This window comes from Herpailurus yagouaroundi, unplaced genomic scaffold, assembly GCF_014898765.1.
Source record: "Herpailurus yagouaroundi ecotype Mexico unplaced genomic scaffold, PumYag 29, whole genome shotgun sequence".
NCBI classification, from domain to species: domain Eukaryota; kingdom Metazoa; phylum Chordata; class Mammalia; order Carnivora; family Felidae; genus Herpailurus; species Herpailurus yagouaroundi.
In genome coordinates, this window is record NW_024412377.1 from 106,538,806 (window position 1) to 106,552,710 (window position 13,905).

Genomic DNA, 13,905 nt, shown 5'->3' on the forward strand with positions numbered 1-13,905 from the left:
GGACTCCGAACTTAGCGGAGGAGTGGCTGGCTGGCCGGCCTTGGAACGCCAGGGAGATGGCTGAGGGGGCGGTGAGACCTTGGAGAAGAACTGGACTTTGTTTCGAAAAAGTAGAATTGAGGAAACTGACCAGAAGTAGAAATTTAAAAGGAAACACAGTCACGCACACACACGCACCCACTAGACTGCTGGAGGAGAACGAGGGAAACTTCGTGGTATAGTGAGGGGATGGATCTAAACAGACCTGATTTCCAATCACGGTGTCTCCGTTTAAACTCGTTTGGCCTCAGTTTCCTCAGCTGGAAATAGAGACATTACATTAATACCTGTCTTGTCAGGCTATAGGCAGAATTAGAGCAAATATTTATGTGTATGTATATAAGCTTCAGCAGAGTGCCTGGCTTGGACACATGGTTAGTTTTCCAAAAACTATTTATTTTTGTCTATTAACTTGAAGTTTAAGTCATGCCCCTGTATTTAATTGGGAATGAGAATGTGCCTAGTACTGTGCCCAATCCTACACAAAGTTGAATTAGAAAGGGCTCTGTGGCGCTAACCATTGCCTGCCTCTCCACATCCGCTAAACAGCATGAAGAGTTTACAATTTCCAGTTGACTGTCTGCTAGCTCTGGATTCTAAACCAGCAGGATGCAAAAACAAGTGCTTCGCTTGCCTTACCTCTAAGAACTAGAAGAAAGAACTTGCACCAAAGGCACAAGAATTGCCTTAAGGCCCTCCCTGGACCTGGAGAATGCATCCTGCAGGGTGATTGGGTGACTTAAATTTCTTGGAAGCCAGCATTTGGTGCAGCAGTGGTAGATAAATGACTCCTCAACGTGCCTTCAGCTCCAGCCCTATTCTGAGCTCTGGCACTGCAACCTGAGCTATAAATTCAACCTGATTAAATTCCACAGACTGATTGGGATGTGTGCCAGGTGCTTGCAGGGGGTACAAAGGTGAGTAAGGCAGGTCCCCTGCCCTTCAGGAGCTTATGGTCAAGCAAGAGATTGATGATGCAGGGCACCTGGGTGGCTCAGTCGGTTGAGCGTCCGACTTCGGCTCAGGTCATGATCTCGCAGGCTGTGAGTTCGAGCCCAGCATAGGGCTCTGTGCTGACAACTCAGAGCCTGGAGCCTGCTTTGGATTCTGTGTCTCCCTCTCTCTCTGCCCCTCCCCCACTCATGCTCTGTCTCTGTCAAAAATAAATAAAACATTAAAAAAATTTTTAAAAAGATTGATGCAGCATAATATACCTCCATTATTAATTTTGTAAAGCTATAGTCGTGCTATGAGAACAATGTGCCATGGCAGGAGAGAGGAGTTACAGGAAAACAGTGAACAAATCCTCAAGAATCTCAGATTTCTCTTTATCAGAACAGTTTTGCCCAATATCCTTAAGAACTGAAGGACTCCAGTTGATAGCCCCTTCAGCTAATGAGCCCTTTTATGCTATCACGGTATTTACAAGTGATACATCACACAAAGCACTTCATTATATTGGACAGCAAGCTTTGTCCTGATCAGTTTCCTCCCAAGATGAAGGGGAAAGAAATATAGCATAACCCTATTGCCATGGACAGCCATACTGCAAAGCAGGACTCTGGCTGACAGGCTTGCATTGTGACACTTGAGGATTATCTGCGGGGATGTGAGTACCTGCTGAGGCAAAAGGGCAATTCTACTGACTTGGCTAAGTTGTGACAGCAAGGCTGAAGAGAGAGCACAGTGGGGTGGTCAGAATCCAGCCCTGGGCCTCCCAATTGCTTTTCTACTCGGGAGTATTGGTCTTTATCTGAGCCCGTATGTGGTTGATTCACCACAGCCAAAGTGAAATGAGGACTTAAGCAAACCATTCACATGAACGAGAAGGAGGGGGTGCCTCTCAGTGCATGGGGAAAGAAGAGGCAATGACATGATCTGAATTCCTAACAGGAGAAATGATGATAGCTATTATTGCTTGAACCCTAAACACTGTCTATGGATGGTCTCATTTAACCTTGGCAGCAACCTAAGATGATAGACTGTATTGGCCCTACTTTATCGATAAAGAAATTGAGGATCTGCAAGGTCAAATAACTTGCCAAATGTCCCACAGCAAGTGAGTGACAGAACTGGGGTTTGAACCCAGCGGTCTGCCTCTGAGGAACTCTTACACATTCCAGTAAAATGCAATTCAGAACAGACCACTTTTTTCAAGTACATATTTATATGCTACATTACAAAAATCCATAGAGCAGAAATGTTGTTGTCTTGATTCACTATGTAAAAGAATATGAAAGGATATGTGGAGAACAGATTGTTTTTCCCCCACAAACATTTATAAAGCACTTACAATGTGTTTCAAGCACTTTACAAATGTTAATTTTCTTAATCCTCACATCAACCCTATGAGGTAGCCACTATTAATATTCTCATAATACATGTGTGAAATGTATGGAAACTATAGCCCAGAAAAGTTAAGTAATTTGCCCAAAAATCACACAGCTTGCCAGTGATGGAGCCAGGATTCAAACTTGAGCAGTTTGACCCCACCGTTTGTGCTTTTAGCCTCTATAGATCAAAATCAAGTGGTAGATCAGTATTTAACTTTTTAAACCTTAACCCTGCATAACCTGTTTTGTAACTTGTGACACATATCAATACAAATACACATAAAATTCCACAAAATAATATCTACACTAAGTTCCTATAAGCAATGAAGTCTGGAATTTTGTTATATTATTGAAAATAAAAATGCTACTTGTGATCAGCTAAATGTATTTCACACTCCATTCTGTCACATGCAGTTGAAATCAGTGTACCTAGTCATCTCCACAGCTGCCCCACAAGGAAACTATGACTGTGGTTCAGGCTGAGAGTTTCCAGACAAGAAATGGGCAAACTCAAAGGATGATTCTAAAAATGGAAGGTGATCAGAAAGTCAGGCTAATTCCCCTGAGATATCACAATTAGACCTAGAGACAAATGCTGAGGTATGGCCAAACCACTGGAACAAAATCAGTTTTGATTTTCCAGAGTCCTGTGGTTCACTTTTCTTATCTGATAAATTATAATCATCATCCTCAGTGGCAAAGAAAGTACCCCACCAGAAGCACATTTCATAAGTGCTCCTAATGTTAGGTATAAAAGTATGGTGTTTTTTTTTTTTTCTGTCCTGTCACTGTAGGCAAGAGCCAGAAAAACAATGACTTAGTCATAACTCTTAGGGAGCCAATAGCGTAGCTTCCTAGGACAGAACCAGATCAGCCTACAGATTAGAAAGGACAAGGTCATCAGTGTCCATACATTGTGCTGGACATGATCCCAAGTGCTTGGTTCAAGGACAGGCACTTGAATAAGCGTCCATTGTGTTCAGTGATTAAAACTTGCCTCAGTTTCCTGAGGTAACAGGAGGCGTTGCCTCTGGGAGTCTCTGTTGTCTCTGCCAGTCTGCTCTGTGGGTGAGGCTATGTGAATATCAAGCTCTGTCTCTCTGAGATGGAGAATGTTGGAGGAAAAGTCATCACACCCATAGTCCAGTCCCATTGTTTTGACCTTCCTCCTAAGGATTAGGGTTAGGATTTAATAAAATTGAAATCAACTCTCCTTTGTCTTACCTACGTGAAATTAGAGCATCACCAACTTCAAATAAACATTTTTGCAAAATGACAAGTAAATATGCTCCTGCTCACGACACTAAAAACTCCTAAATATCATACTATCTTTGGACTTTGAAGATGATGGTGTTATACTTTTTGTAGGTTTTTAAATTATCACTATTAATGATGGATGTGCCTGATCCTTGACCAAAGAAATGCAATTTCAAGACAAAATAAACACCAGTGAAAAGGTGGTACTGAAGTGGCCTAGGCTGGGGGGTTCTAATTTATACCAGAAGGTGTAGCATAATACAGACCATGGCTGTTTCTGATCACTCAGCTGGGAGGAAAAGCTCCACAGTTTCTAAGGCTGTTATTTGTGTCTGAGGCTCTAGGAAAGGAAGGGCTACAGTACAAGGTTCCAGAAGATAAGTAGGAAAATGTTTAAACGATGGCTGTAAAGTGTAAGTGCAGAAGAGTAATGACTCGAATTGCAGCTGTTGGAGTTTCTTACCTAGAGGTTGAGAAGAATGGGAAACTAAGCTATCTAAGCAAGTTAAAATAAGCCTACAATGGACCACAAGGGGAGGATGCTGCTGATGGGATCTCTTAGCCCAAGGTTTCTCACTGCATTATATGTAGAACATTTGCATCACATCACCAGGAGGCAAGCAAGGGAACAAAGGATGCTGGTTCCCTGGCCCCACCCAAGATCTGGGGAATCAGCATTTTTTCAGCTCCATTCCAAGAAAGTATCAAGTACACTAAAACTTAAGGATTACTGAAGATGTTCCTAACTTGGAGATCAAAGGGCCATTTTATGCTGCAAACATGCATGGTTCTGTAGAAGGTGACTAGAACAAGCCTGACTGATGGCAGTGTGCGTCTCTTTGGACCACTTTGTTCCCCTTCTCTTAGAATACAACTACCTTGGGAGAGACCAAGACAGTTCAGCAGCTGGGCAGGAATATGCATGTTCCAGAAACAGCTGGAAAACCTGAGCTAATATACAAAAAGAACGGAGGATGATGTTCCCTTGAGGATTCTGTTTAAACAGAATTCAAAATGGTGACCTATTTCCCACAGAAGACTCCAATCTTTTGCATCTGTCTTTCCAAGATGGACAAGATGGATACTCACATCTGGGATTTTTTTGTTATGCTTTCAGCATGAAATGTTCTTTTATTATCACTCTTCATTTTTCAAAAAGATTTATTCAGTACTCTTTGCCTGTTTAGGAAACAGAAAACACACAAACACATTTACTCATTTTTATTCATTATAGTGGTTTGCTGTCAGAGTCAAATGGTTCTGTTTTCCATTTTCAGTTCTTACAGCAATTTCCTTGACTCTGTCTACATTGCATGGCACGTAGTTCCTTCCACCACCAACCCCAACTAATTAGAAAATAAAAATGATGCTGAATATTAACCTAGGAAGTAGCAACTCCTTCCACAGCCATGAGCCAGTTTGCAACCTTAGGGTTAACTTTGAAGGCTTGTTGTACTTGAGGAAATAGTATGTTCTAGTCCTTCTCCCCTCAAAGTGTGGTTTGCCAATAAGATGACCTAGGAGGTTATTACAGATGCAGAATCTGAGGCCCCACCCCAGCCCTACTGTATCAGAATCTTAACAGATTCATGGGGAATTTGTAGCCACATTAAAGCTACAAAAATACTGTTCCCATTTGGTTCTCAAACCTGGCTGTGTATTGGAATGACCTATAGAACTTTAAAGTATACTGTGTCCCATCCCCAAGATTTTCTTTTTTTTTAATGTTTTTTTTTAAATTTTTTTTTAACATTTATTTATTTTTGAGACAGAGAGAGACAGAGCATGAATGGGGAAGGGTCAGAGAGAGGCAGACACAGAATCTGAAACAGGCTCCAGGTTCTGAGCTGTCAGCACAGAGCCCCACGCGGGGCTCGAACTCACGGACCGCGAGATCATGACCTGAGACAAAGTCGGCCGCTTACCCGACTGAGCCACCCAGGTGCCCCCAAGATTTTCTGATTGAAATAGTTTCGGTTGGGGCTTGGACACTAAGATTTAACAAGTTCCCGAGGTGGGAAGTGCAAGACAGGGAAATACAAGATGAACCAACTCATGGTCCCACAAATTTAAAAAATGCTCAAAAAAAAAAAAAAAACAAAAACAAAACGAAAAGAAACATAGGACCATGTCAGAAGAACACAGGTGCTCCCGGTAGCCAAAACCTAGACCAAGCTGAGCAACAAAATAAATCATGATCGTTTTGGATCATAAACCATAGAATAAAATAAATATCCATGGGTCCAAACTCATACAAATAATGAAATAAAAAAATTAAATGAAGGAACAGAGAAAAGTACTACCTCACAATAGAGCACCAATTAACAACTGTCAAAGAGGGAAATAGAGGATCACCAATACACAAACACCAAAGGAATAACTGTTGCAGGTAAGACTCAAATGTGTGTGCTCAAATGAGCAAGCTGAAGTTTGAGGAGAAAAAGGATTTGCATAGACTCCAACTACTGCCCCCACCCCGGAATACTTACCAATACAAAGTTAAAGATAGTAACTGTGCTGTGGAGAAACCCCTCAGACATCAACCTACTCATTTTTTTTTAACGTTTATTTATTTTTGAGACAAAGAGAGACAGAGCATGACTGGGGGAGGGTCAGAGAGAGAGGGAGACACAGAATCTGAAACAGGCTCCAGGCTCTGAGCTGTCAGCACAGAGCCCGACACGGGGCTCGAACTGGCGGACCGCGAGATCGTGACCTGAGCCGAAGTCAGGCGCTTAACCGACTGAGCCACCCAGGCACCCCTCAACCTACTCATTAGATATCATTTATAGTAAGACATATCAACATCCTGAACCCCTTGCTATAATACACATCATTTTTGCGGTACTCTTAACAAAATGCAAAATGCAAATCATAAGAAAATATGACAAGCCCCAATTCTGTACACTGTACAGAATTACTGATCAGTACTCTTCAACAGAAATAAGGTAATGAAACATAAAGTGTGAGCAATTGTTACAGAAACGAAGTAACAACTGAATACAGTGTGGGATCCTGGAAAAAATCCTGGAACAAAAAAAAGAACATTCGTGGAAAAAGTGGCGAAATGTGAATCATGTCTGTAGTTTAGTTAATAATATTGCACCAATGTTAATGCCTCTTCTTGATAATTCTACTATGGTTATATAAGCTGTTATCTTTAGGGTAGGCAGGGTAAGAGACATTAGGGAAGTCTTTGTACTATTTTTACAACTTTTCTTTAAATCTAAAATTAGATTAAACAAAATAAAGTGTTAAAAAGCAAGAGTCCCTAGGAGAATCTAATCGCAGCCAAAATAGAGAACAATTCCAGCCCTCAATCACCGAACCCCTTTCTCCCTACTCAAGGGAAATGCTTTTTTCCTATCTTGACCTCAACAAATGGACTAGTGTGGGGTAGTTGAGGTAAAGGGCAACAACTGTAAGTAACAACATCAATGCTATGCCCAGGAAAACATCCATGGATGGTGCCATGGGAACCATATGCTTGGAATATAAACATAATGGTAGACATATTTGGTATCTGGCTGCCCTATACCCCTCCTGCCTCCTTTTGGTAAGAGCATCCCAATTTATTTTTAAGAATTACCTATTTCCTTTTGAGCAGCTTTGATGGCCTTAATCCCGGAGTGGGATATCCTTGAACTTTGAATCTTGAGAAGAATAACTTAAGGACAGTGGTGTCTGGACAAAGCTCTCAATTATCTCCCATTAACTAGGTCCAGAGCTGCTGGGGTTCCAGTACTTTGTCAAGTTTTATTCTCTGGCCTTTCCTTTGATTCTCTGAACTACCCATAAAACTTCTTTCTTTCTGAGGGACACCTGGGCAGCTCAGTCAGTTAAGCATTGGAGTCTTGATTTTGGCTCAGGTCATGATCTCACAGTTCATGAGTTCAAGCCCCACATTGGGCTCTGTGTTGAGAGGGCAGAGACTACTTGGGATGTTCTCTCTCCTCACTCTCTGCCCTTCCCCCTGCTTGTTCTCTCTCTCTGTCTCTCAAATAAAAAAACTTAAAAAAAAAACTTTCTTCTTAATGAATTAGCTAAAATTAGCTACTCCTTGCTACCAGGGAACTCTAAAAAATACAGGTGTGCTGATCTGAATGCTCTGGTCACCCAGTCCAGGTGGGAAGAAGGCATCTGTATGCCATTGAAAGCGATGAGTAATACTAAACTTCAACACATATTCCTGACCTCAATAAGGGTACCCCTTCCATTAGATTTTAGGAAACCATTAATGTTGCAGGTATACGTAGGGGTCTCTCTTAATGGAGGTTAATACTTGAGAAAAAGAGTGACCTGGCAGAAAAAAAAAAATATTTCCAGTTATGGCAGAAATAGATCCTAACACCATACTATGTCAGAATTGTCTGTCTTCCTACTAGGTTATGAGGGTCTTGAGGGTTAAAGAATGTTATTTATCTAGCACCTTACTTGTGCCAACAGCTTGCACCATGTCTGCCATAGAAGGGTTCATGATAAATACTTAATGAGTAAGTGCATGGGACTATTGTTATCACAGGACTTTAAAGCACTTGTGCTAAAATTCTGTGTTTACAGTTTGCTCAGTCTAAGACTAGAAGCCAAAACATTTTAGGAGGAGGGGAAAAAATCTATTTATGTAATAAGGTGGCTTCATTCCTAAAGAGTCCCTCATTTTAATAAAATAATAATTGCTTAAAAATCGTCAGCTCAAACCGCTATCACGGTCATGTTCACTGAAGTTTCTTCCCAACTATCTGCCTTCCTAAAACAGCCAAACTAATAAGAACTACCTGCATGTGATGTGAATCAGGTGATGGAACATTTGAGAAGCGCCTAAGATTTCTCACTGGTCCAGCCTGTTGGCAAGGCAGGAAAGGTGAATGTAAGCTACAAGAACCCAAGAATACGACTCAGGGCACTAGTCATGGTGGGAAAGAGTCTGTGGCCTTGTTTATAGAAAACTCCATTCATATGGAAACCCCATTCCTATGTAAGAATATTAGGATCTTTTATAGCACTTAGCCATGTTGCAAACTTTGTGCAAAAGAATTCTTCAGGCAGGGAGGAAGGTGAAATGAAATGGTGGGACATGGCAGTATGTGAAAATCAGTGTTCTTAGAAGCCATCCAGAGAATCCATTCTATCTGGTTAAGGTAGGAAGTGACTTATTGAAAAGACAGAATGCTCAAAGAGTCTTTGGAAGCACTGAAGAAACAGGCTCTGGAGTGTGTAGGATCAACCCCCAGAACCTCAACACAGAACCAGCTGGAAAGGGGATTGCCACTCCTGATGACTTCAGAACCACACTGCCCCTCCCACCATCTGCACCAGCAAAATGGATGCCCTGCCCCCAACTTGCTTCCTCCCATAAATCACTTCTGCATCTACATCTCCGTCTGGGCATTTGATTAGCAGAGCCTAAGTCACATGACTGTATCCTGAGGGCAAAAGAAACAGAAAGGTGGGGGCTGTGCATTCTTTCTTGGGAAGATGAAATTCACACCCCGAGGAACCATCATAATGTGAGAAGAGTATCAACTGATTTGGCTAACAGAGTAAACTACAATGATTCAGACTTTAAAACTCTCAAGCTCTTGGGGCGCCTGGGTGGCGCAGTCGGTTGAGCGTCCGACTTCAGCCAGGTCACGATCTCGCGGTCCGTGAGTTCGAGCCCCGCGTCAGGTTCTGGGCTGAAGGCTCGGAGCCTGGAGCCTGTTTCCGATTCTGTGTCTCCCTCTCTCTCTGCGCCTCGCCCGTTCATGCTCTGTCTCTCTCTGTCCCAAAAATAAATAAAAAACGTTGAAAAAAAATTAAAAAAAAAAAAAAAACTCTCAAGCTCTTGATTAATTGTACTAATCTGTCCCCTGCGTGCTGTTTGCAGCCATCAGGTAGAAGTGGGCGTGACTATCAGTTTCAGGATGGCTGCTCCAAACATCAGTCATCTCCCTGCTAGTTATCTCATAAAGGAAAAGAATTATGCACTGAGCACACGATATATGCCAGACACAGTACCAAATGCTTTATATGCATTAGTTTTGAAATCTCTTCAATAAGCCCAATTTGAGGGTACAATTCCCGTTTTTACAGATAAAGAAATTAGTACCGAGAAATTAAGTAGTATTTCTCAAAGTCACACAGTAAGGTGGTGCTAGGATTTAATTCGAGGTCTTGGTCAAGTTATGCTCTTTCTACTATATTTGGTTTCTAACCAGGGCATCCATGGACCTTTCAAAGGTAGTACTGGCTTCGAGAGTTCTTGTAATTGTGAATGTAGGGAAGGTCACCTACAGCTTTTACCAGATTTCCAAAGGGGTATATGACTTCCAAGCAGGAGTGAACAACTGTACTACCCAAAGATTTGGTAGATGAGCTCATGATCATAAAGCTGTTGTTACACAAGTGGAGGGAACCCTCCAAGTATTTGTTAAATTTTTTTATCTTAGCATTTATTGATTGTGATATCATTTTGCAATCTAAGATTCAAGTTTAAAATCTGAGTCAGGAGGGGCGCCTGGGTGGCTTGGTCAGTTAAGCGTCCGACTTCGGCTCAGGCCATGATCTCATGGTAAGTGAGTTCGAGCCCCATGTCAGGCTCTGTGCTGACAGCTCAGAGCCTGGAGCCTGTTTCAGATTCTGTGTCTCCCTCTCTCTCTCTGCTCCTCCCCTGTTCATGCTCTGTCTCTCTCTGTCTCAAAAATAAATAAACGTTAAAAAATTTTTTTTTAAATCTGAGTCAGGAGGCCTATCTCTTGGGATGGGGGGGGATACATATCTGTGTAGAAATGAGCAGGGTTTAAAACCAATGAGATAGTTTCTCTCTCCAAGATGAGGAAGGGCTGAACAAAATAGGAACACATTTTTCATTTAACTTCTGAAGTCCTGGCTGTACATCAGAAGACCTAGCATCTATTTGTAACTTTGTCACTGATGCCATTTATCAGAGCCTCCATCACCTGTGTGATGGGGGTAATATAAAACCTGCCATGATTTCCTCCATCACAACGTTATGAGATTGTTTTGGAAGTACTTTCATTTCCCCAACAGAAAGGCATTATAGATCTGTATATATACCTGTTATGACTTCTTTGGGGAGAAGAAAAACACCTCAGAGAAGACTTGGTTTATAGCTTCCAGTACTGAGTGATTTCTGAGCCTCACAGGCATCCGTACACAGGATGTTCTTTGTGGGGAACAACTTGTTTATTTCTTAGTTTTACATGTCTAGTGGGTTGCTTCTTCCCCCTTTCCATTTATTGCCTGTTTTTTTAATAAAAAAATCCAGCATAAATAAGTCTCTTAAATTGTGTTAGCTAGCTAGAATGTTGCTTTAGTGGTTCATTATTTATGTCTTTCTGTCAGCATGCATGTTATTTTACAGAAAGCAAAAGCTTTACTCAAGAATCAAGATAACAACTATTTTAAAATTTTTTAATGTTTATTCATTTTTTAAGAGGGAGAGGGAGAGAACGAGTTGGGGAGGGGCAGAGAGAGAAGGAGACAGAATCTGAAGCAGGCTCTAGGCTCTGAGCTGTCAGCACAAAGTCCAACACGGGGCTTGAACTCACCGACCACGAAATCATGACCTGAGCCGAGTTGGACACTTAACTGACTGAGCCCCCCAGGTGCCCCTTGATAACTGTTTTAAAACAGAAAGATCCAAAGACAGTTTGCCTGGTCCACTGGTAGAAGCAGCAGTATACAAAATAGAGGAGAAGGTCTAACTGTAACATTTTATGAATAGGGCGAAGCATCTGAGTGTGACATGTTCCCTTCTTTGCCATCTAATCCCCAAGCAATCAGTTTTTTAAATGGCACTTTAGACAGGTAATGAATATCTACTAATACCAAATATAAGCTTAATTTGAAAGCTGTAGAATAGGCCATAAATAAAAACATTGAGTGATTTCAGTAGCTCAGCTCATTCATACTAATGGAAATATAGATTGTCAACAAGGGAAGTCAACAGCTCTTCTCAAATAGGGTAAAAGGCCAGATGGTATGAGGTTCAATTGTTGATTGTTATGCTTTCTGTTACTGTTGTGTTGTGGCGTGTGTGTGTGTGTGTGTGTGTGTGTGTGTGGTTTTATTTTTCAGTGATCTTCATATAGAAAAACATGAGGAATTCACAGTTATGGTGGTATCTAATACAAGAATTCAGTATGATATTTATTAAGCAGGTGACAGGGAGGGAAAAGAGACAAGGGAGAAATTTTGAAAGCCTCGGCTTGATGTTTTCTCCCAAATATTGTAGCTTGTAATTTCAAAACTTAATCTTGCGTATTAAATTGCTTGGGTGAATATTAATTTTATGTATGTATGTATGTATGTATGTATTTACTTTTAAAGTAAGTTTCACGCCCAGCACAGAACCCAAACTTAGAACCCTGAGATCAAGACCTGAGCTAAGATCAAGAGTCAGACTCTTAACTGACTGAGCTGCCCAGGTATCCCTTAATTGTACTTATTCAATTAAGTGCCCAATGTAGGAGCAAGAGTTACTTTCCTAGGTGTTAAAGAATTCTTCAGATCAACATCAACACAGGAGACCTGAGATACATGATATTTCCCCTATAAGAACCACACAACACTCCAGCCGTCAAGACCCTTCCATAGCCATTTGGTTATCAAGTCTTGTTGATTTTTCCTTCCCATAACTCTCCCATTCATCTCTTCTTTCCCAGGTTAAATTCTGCTTCCCTGACTCAGGTCCTCATGACCTCTGAGATTACTGCAATAGCCCTCTAGGTGATTTCCTAGCTTATAGTATAGCCCTTCAAACTTAGTGCATATCCCCATGCCAGATTAATATTCCAGAAATAGCACTTTGATCATGCCACACTCTCTTGCATGTCAATAAGATAAAGGCCAAAATTCTTAGCCTAGCATGCAAGGCCCGAGTTTCCTTCCAGGTTCACCTTCCAAACCTCCTTCCACAAACCTTATGCTCATGCCAAAATGGATTATTCACTGTTTATAACTCAGCCTCTACTCCACTCTTGTCCCCTTGGGTTTCTATGTACATAGAATCTTATTTAGCCTCCTTTCTACACATATAAATCCAACAACTACTCAAATTCTATATATATGTCCAAACTTAACTAAAATCCAGTCTCCCTCATGGCAACTTTAAAACATTTCCTCTAGTTCTTGACAATTCTCTCACTGAGACGAGGGGTAGAGGGCCCCTATCCTCCAATCTAGGTTGACCTTTAGGGATTTGCTTTTAACCATTAGAATACAACAGAGGGAATGGAATGCTCCATGCCTTCCAAGACCCTGTGATAAATGGCCTGTACTTTCTACCTGCTTGTCTTAGAATAGTTGCTCTAGGGGCAGCCAGGCACCAAGTAAGAAGCCCCAAAACCCTGAGACTACCATGCTGGAGAGGCCATGTCTAGACACTCTGGTTGACAACCCACCTGTGCCCTAGCATAATTACCGGTCAAGAGAGACATCTTGGATATTCATTCCAGAACCTGCAGATGATTGCCCTAGTCATCAACCAAGGAAAGAACTGCCCCACCAAGCCCTGCTCAATTCCTGATTCCCAAATCAGAAGCCAAATAAATGGTTGTTTTAAGCCACTGTGTTTGGGGATCATTTGTTACACAACAGTAATTAGAATGCTCCCATAGATTCTCTCTGACCTCTGTCCTAGGATCACTTCTCCCTCTTTAAATTCCAAGGATTTATTTTCTATTCTCATTCATTCAGGAAGCATTGAGGCATCTACTAAGTGATAGACACTGTGCTGGATGCTGGGGAGGCAACAGGTTTTGAGAAAGACATTATCTGTGCTCTCAAGATATTTAGAATCTGGTAGAGAAGGACAACATGACAGGCAATTATAATACATGATGTCCGCAGTAAATATGTGAACACCTATTTTGTGCCAGGAACTCTGTCATAGGGGCATGAGTTTGGAAATAATCATTTTCATAGGCTGTGGCATACTGAAGCAAAATTATTCTAGAGACAACTGAGTATGTATGTCTGGGATTCTGAACAGAGAGAGAAGTGGGTTGGGGATTGAGCTTTGAGGGTCAAGAACACATTGACAGTAGTGAAAAACCAAAGCATGGATGAGATTCCCCAGGGACAGGGGTGGAAAAGGCAGAGAACCCAGGCAGGAACACAAAGAAAGAGTGTCCAGGGGCGCCTGGGTGGCGCAGTCGGTTAAGCGTCCGACTTCAGCCAGGTCACGATCTCGCGGTCCGTGAGTTCAAGCCCCGTGTCGGGCTCTGGGCTGATGGCTCGGAGCCTGGAGCCTGTTTCCGATCCTGTGTCTCCC